Raw genomic sequence first — 7,450 nt, 5'->3', positions numbered from 1 at the left:
TGTTGTGCTCTGAACGGAGTATGAACCACTAGTCTCAAGATGGTAACGCATGGGAAGAAGAGTCTTTCTGAATCTCCCAAGTGATACAGCCCGAAGTGAATGAGGCCTGCGGATAATTCAAGAAAGGGAAAAGGGTGGGCATGTGTTGGATATGGCGAACGCCTGGCTAGCACCCCCGTAGCTATGGCTCTGCGAAAAGCCCGTATTTGTACACTCTGAATGTCAAGTTTACAGCATCATAAAGGAGTCAGAATTAAAGTTCAGAAGTTCTTTTTAACTCTTGCATGAGCATGGAATACCCTTACCAAGGAAGTTCATCTTTCCAACTCCCACTCTAATACTTCAAAGAGTATTTGCCTTGCATTGTTTAAATGGATTGGAGAGCTGGTGTCTGTCTCTCTAGCTGGAGAACTGAGGACTGGACTGGCATTGCTTACGCTTGAATTTTCTTATTTTGATCACTGTATATTTATAGTCAATTATTGTTTTTTTATTGTGCCTATTAACTTTATTGCTCACTGCCTGGAGTGTAGTGGATTGTAAAGCAATTTATAAACGTGACAGATGGTTAGATAGATGTCCTGGCTCCTTCCTTCCCTCCCCCCTTCCTTCCTTGCTTCAATTCCTAGATGAGGAAGTGGGGAAATCCATAAAGGGGATCCAGCCGAGTCATTCTTTGTCTATTCCAAATTGATAAACATTCAAGTAACACTGAAACATGCCCGGGCAAGATCTAGCTATCCCACATTCCCTTAGTGGGGAAAGGAATCTCACTCAGATAGTTGGAATGATTGGGTTAGAAAGGATCCACTACCTTTACACTACCTATCCAAATTTCACCAGATAATGGTCCAACCATGACAAGGGAGTGCATACCAGAACTTCAAATTCTGTTTGGAAATCAACCAGCATATAATGTAGCTATTTATTCCTTGGTGGTCATTTAGCTGGCCTCACCCTAACCTACAGCCAACGACCTAGCAGCAGGATTTTGGACAAAATGACATTTTTGAGAGATAGCCTCATATGCAATATGCTGCAATATTCTACTTTGAATATTGCAAGACTATAGAAAAGTGGACCAGCTATCTGTTTTTCCCCAAGGCATCAGGTGGTATACCAGCCAGAATTAGTGACCAGTGATTCATGCCACATGGGTACTCAAAGGTTCACCCAAAACAGCCCCAAGATGTGAACCTGACCCTTCAGAGGCAATGGAACCCATCTAGATCAGGTTGAACATACCACCTCTCTGTTTCCATCAAACCACCTCCCAACAATATTTCCTTATTGTCTAGTTTATATATGAAAGCCAGTTCCCAACATTCTGTTTTATTTTCCTTACATTCTAACACACACTTCCAACATTCTGTCCAATGTTTCCAAAATCCACTTTCTCTCTAGCCTATCTTCCGCCCCTCCAAAAAAAACACCCCAAAGGCATTGAACAAAATGCCACCCCAAGAATATCTTTAAGTTTACTCCTTTATTTTACCCTCCTTGGAGAGTCATTATCATGCATTCCTATATGGAAAAGCAAAATATTACCTTGTCAGAGAATGTTGCAGTGAGAGTAAAGCCTGCTCACCATTCCTGATGATGAGTGACGCCAACAAAACGATGGGAAAGGAGACCATCCTTGTTCATCTGCAGGCCACTCCAAATCTGCAGGGAAATATGTTTCAGATGTTCTCCTTTAATTCATAGAATCATGGAATCACAGAATTGGAAATTTGGAAGGGACCCTGAGGGTCATGTAGTCCAACCCCCTGCAGTACAGGAATCTAGTTCAACCCCCTGCTTAAAAGCCTCCAATGAAGGAGAGTCAACCACCTCTTGAGGTTCCACAGCTCTTACCATCAGAACATTCTTCCTGATGTTTAGTCGAAATCTCCTTTCTTCTAACTTTAATGCATTGGTTCAGGTCCTACCCTCCGGAGCAGGAGAACTGAACGGGATGTTGATTAGGGAACATAATTGAACAGGAACATAATTGATTAGGGATGTTGGGTGGCCACAAGTTCCTCATCCCCACTTTTCAGTCTCTGTAAAATTTTTACCTGGCATCATTTGATCTGATTTTTCTTGGTTAGTTTCCTTGTTTACTAAACACTAAAATAGTGTTACAATTGCTGAAATGTTTTCATGATAGACTGTGTTTAATTTCTATTTTTTCTTACCTTTTATTACTAAAAAGTTCATTATGGGAATGTTAATGTATTGCTCAGAATGTGGCTTAGCATTTCAGAATTTAAGCAGTGAAAATGAATGAATGAATGTATCAATATGAATATGAATTTCCTGATATGTAAACAGACAGTGCTGCTTAATTACTTTATAGATCACTACACTCTTTAAGGATGAATGCTCATTTATAAATATCAGAGGGTGTCACCTCTGAACCCACCAGCTCTCTGTAGCTTTCAACCAGCATTGTGCAGGGGTTAGAGTGTTGGACTAGGACTAGCTACTCCCAGGTTCTACTCATCCATGAAGCTCATTGGGTGACCTTGGGCCAGTCACAAACTATTCTCAGCTTTATATATTTGTTATGATGAAAAGGGGAAGGGAAGAACATGCACACTGCCTGAGAGCCTGGCAAGAAATATGGGGTGTAAATGTACCAAATAAATAAATGCTCAGTCACAAAGAAACACAGGTGGCAGTAGGGCATGGCTCCTTTTCAGTTCATGGTATGCTGGTATGCTAGTTATCCTTCACCCTCCTGTAACCAGTTTTATATAGTACATTAAAATACACACCATTTCTCACTCATAATTCTCAAAGCTCACCTCTCAAAGACGGTGAGCTTGCTTGGCAATTACAAGACCAGGTTTTGTACTGGACAGAAAATGTCCAATTGACTTCCAAAATGCTGTGCCAGTCGAGAATTTGGTGTGTATTCCTATGAAATGGACAAAGGCCAAATATGCAGTCATAGTTGCTTGCAAGAAATTAAGGCTCTTCTGGAACATGGGAAGAGCTTGTATCGCCAGAGAATGTTATGATCCAGAAACAATGGATTCTCCTGTAGATTGGTTCAAACCCAAGACTATATTAAAACTGCATGTTTCTAAAACCAGCAACAGAGGTTCGTACAGAAATGTAACCTGGCTTGAATTTGAACATCCTAATAATAAAATATATTGCCAAACAGCAACAGTATACATGGAAGCCACAATATTCTCTCGTTTTAAAGACCTCTTATTAACCATCAGTGTTGTGAATTTCATTAGAGTGCCTACTGCTTAAGATGGACATGTAAGGACATAGTTCTTGCCCTGGCCTGGTATCCATTAAAGACAAGACAATGTTTTCTTCCTGGAAGTGGCATCTTGTTGTGCAATGTTCAGACCAATGTGGAATGCTTTATATAGTATAGAAAAGTGGTTCCATTGTTTCATATCATGCATATGCTATTATATGTGGAGATATACTGTAGCCTAAGTATCCATGAGATAATATTCGTATCTTTTTATTTATTTATTTACTGGCAGAAAGTACCCAGTGTTGCTTGGGAATTCTAAGAAACCAAAATATACTAAGATTCATAAATTGATAATGTAATATGTTAGCGTCTACTATTGTAGAAGCCCATGTAACCCAAGTCAAACTGGAACGCCCCCAATCGCTGTTGTGTTTGGCACCTGAAAGAAACAAAACAGAGAGGCAAACTGCTTTTTATGTAGAGAAGAAGGAGAAATAAGACAGAAGATACATAGAAGGAATATATTATGTTTCAGGGGGAAAACCCAACTTCAAGTCCCTTTTTTAAAAAGCAGAAGAACCTTAGACACTTGGGCTTTCCAAGGGAAACAAGGATGGTACAAGAAGTCAACATTTCTGCCAAGTAATATTCTAAGTTTTCACCAACACTTAGGAAAAGACATCTCTATCCTGGCAAGACGCATGGTATTCGGATGATGTGCCTTCTTTCTTTCTTTCTTTCTTTCTTTCTTTCTTTCTTCAGCACTGCAAAAATAAGTGGAAAATAAGATGTTGTCATGGTTAAAAAGTAGAAGCCAGAACATCATTGCAACCTGGAAAGCTGCTGTCAGTTGGTCTACAGACAAATTGTGCCTCTGGGAGGCACATCTCTGGGGCAGGGTGGGGGGCAGCTCTGAGATCAGGGACAACAGCAGCAGCTGCCCTGAGGACTCCCAAGGAGAGGGGAGAAGAGAGGAGGAGGCTGAGGGAGCACTCCACAAGGGAAGGTGTTCGAAAAAGGGTGAGAGGCTGCAGACAAGGAGAGACATAACTGGGTTCCTGAGCCCCACAGGGGTGCAGCAGAAAGAATGTACAGTGGTACCTCAGGTTAAGAACTTAATTCGTTCTGGAGGTCCGTTCTTAACCTGAAACTGTTCTTAGCCTGAGGTACCACTTTAGCTAATGGGGTCTCCTGCTGCTGCCGCACCGCTGGAGCACGATTTCTGTTCTCATCCTGAAGCAAAGTTCTTAACCCGAGGTACTATTTCTGGGTTAGCGGAGTCTGTAACCTGAAGCATCTGTAACCTGAAGCGTATGTAACCCGAGGTACCACTAGTTGGTGAAGAAGCAGAAGAAGAGTTTGGATTTGATATCCCGCTTTATCACTACCCGAAGGAGTCTCAAAGCAGCTAACATTCTCCTTTCCCTTCATCCCCCATGGACTCAAAAAGGGAGCCATGGACTCAAAAAGGTTGAAAACCTCTGCCCTATGAAGCAGAATTAAATGTATTCTACAAAGAGAGGATCCCCCTCCACTCAAATTATTGTGATAGCTAGGCTTAGACTAACCCTTGGCGCAAGTTGCACAACAGGACTCAAACTCATAATGATGGCTGAGCAAATCAGAGTCTGTGGTTGTACTTGGTGACATTTGCGGTATTAACATACGTATACTTGTTTTACATTGTGAGAGCTTTTCATCATGGTGGGGGAGCATGAGCAAACCCAGGCACTTATGTGTGTTCTGGTATTTGGCACAACTAATAAAGGAAATTAATTGCGACATATATAAGGAGGTGGTTGGTTGCTTTGAACCAGCTTTTTAATATTCAATGCTAGGTACTGCGCTGAGGGAGAGAGAAATGGCAGCTGCTTGATGCTGAGAGCAGCTGCTCGGTTCAGTGTTGCTGTCACCGGAGAAGCCTATGCAGTGGAGAGGGGTTGCTGGAAGCTGTAACACTGCATAATTTGACTGCTGTACATCTAGAAGCGGGATGCGGGTGGTGCTGTGGCCTAAACCACAGAGCCTAGGGCTTGCTGATCGGAAGGTCAGCGGTTCAAATCCCCGCAACGGAATGAGCTCCCGTTGCTCGGTCCCTGCTCCTGCCCACCTAGCAGTTCAAAAGCACGTCCATGTATTGCCAAGGATGTTGTTTTTGTTTCAAACATTGCAGATTGTGGATAAAACAGAGTGCTTCCGGAAGTGGCAGAGAGATATATCTAAATTTGTCTGGCAGGGCAAAAAGCCCAGAATTAAGTTTAAGATACTAACTGATGCGAAAGAAAGAGGGGGCTTTGCCCTGCCGGACTTAAAGTTGTACTATGAAGCCGCAGCTTTTTGCTGGCTAAAAGACTGGCTACTTCTCGAAGACACTGACGTATTGGATTTGGAAGGGTTTAACAATGCTCTATGGTATGATAAGGTTAAGATCAATAAGGTCTTTAAGAACCATATTGTCAGGAAAGCAGTTTTTAATGTCTGGACAAAATACAAAGACTTACTGGAAAACAAAACTCCGAGGTGGCTTTCACCTCTGGAAGCTAAGGCCCGAAAAAGACCCAATATGGAGGCCAAATGGCCAAAATATTGGGAAATATTAGAAAAAGAAGGAGATAATTGGAAATTGCAGAGTTTGGAGAAAATGAAGGATAAAGTGCGAGACTGGCTACACTACGCTCAGATTAAAGAAGTTTTTAAAAATGACAAAAAGTTAGGGTTCCAGGTGGAGAAATCGAAGTTGGAAACAGAACTGTTAGAGCCTAAGACTAAGGTACTTTCAAGAATGTATAACTTGCTGTTAAAATGGAATACACAAGACGAAATGGTTAAATCGGTTATGATAAAGTGGGCTCAGGATATTGGGCATAATATTATGTTTGAGGACTGGGAAAGGTTGTGGACCACTGGGCTGAACTTCACTGCATGTAATGCTTTGAAGGAAAATGTAATGAAAATGATATATAGATGGTACATGACCCCAGTTAAGCTTGCCAAAATATACCATTTGTCTGATAATAAATGTTGGAAATGTAAAGAACACGAAGGAACATTCTTTCACCTCTGGTGGACTTGCCCTAGAGTGAAGGCCTTTTGGGAAATGATATATAATGAGTTGAAAAAGGTATTTAAGTATACCTTCATTAAGAAACCAGAGGCCTTCCTTCTGGGCATTGTCGGCCAGAAGGTGTTAAAGAAGGACCGAACATTTTTTATGTATGCAACAACGGCAGCAAGGATACTCATCGCTAAGAGCTGGAAAACTCAAGATCTACCCACACTGGAAGAGTGGCAGATGCAGCTGATGGACTATATGCAACTGGCCGAGATGACTGGCAGAATTCGAGACCTGGGAGAAGAGAGGGTTGAAGAAGATTGGAAGAAATTCAAGATCTATCTACAAAAGTATTGTAATTTGGTTGAATGCTAAGAAGGATGCTAGATCATAAATAATTGCCTACCATTGAATCAGATTTGAATTTGACGATAAGTGAGACTGAGGGAAACACAAAATTTTTGGAGATTAGATTAAATTAACTGAATAAGATTTAAGAATATAAATAAGATGCTAAATTGCTGGAAAAAATTTATACTGATGTAAGTGGGAGTGGGAGACGTGAGGGAGTCCAAAGAAGTTCTGAAAAATGTGTTATGATCCATGTTATATTGTTTATTATTTTGCATTTGGTATTTTAAAAAAATCTCAATAAATATTATAAAAAAACAAAACAAAAGCACGTCAAAGTGCAAGTAGATAAATAGGTACCACTCCGGCGGGAAGGTAAACGGCGTTTCCGTGCACTGCTCTGGTTCACCAGAAGCGGCTTAGTCATGCTGGCCACATGACCCGGAAGCTGGCTCCCTCAGCCAATAAAGCGAGATGAGTTCCGCAACCCCAGAGTCGGTCACGACTGGACCTAATGGTCAGGGGTCCTTTTACCTTTACCTTTTTACATCTAGAAGCACAAACTATGCTGTGGAGTTATTAACTACGGGTAGCACAAACTATATTTTTGTGTATTAAGTCTGAACCCAGGCAATGAAGGTTTCCCTTTGGAGCTACATTATTGCCTTTGGTTTGCATAAGAAAAAGAATACTGTATGCATAAACCTAAACTGAAAAGAAATGCAAGCTCAAAAGTTTAATGACATGCTTATAAAGTACTATGCAGCAAAGGAGGTTCATGACCAGCAGGCAGGCTTTTTACTGGCCTATACCTACAAAACAAATATGCAGAGATATAG

Source organism: Podarcis cretensis (assembly GCF_951804945.1).
Source record: "Podarcis cretensis genome assembly, chromosome: 9".
In the NCBI taxonomy this organism is placed as follows: Eukaryota; Metazoa; Chordata; class Lepidosauria; order Squamata; family Lacertidae; genus Podarcis; species Podarcis cretensis.
This window is presented reverse-complemented; position numbering follows the sequence as displayed.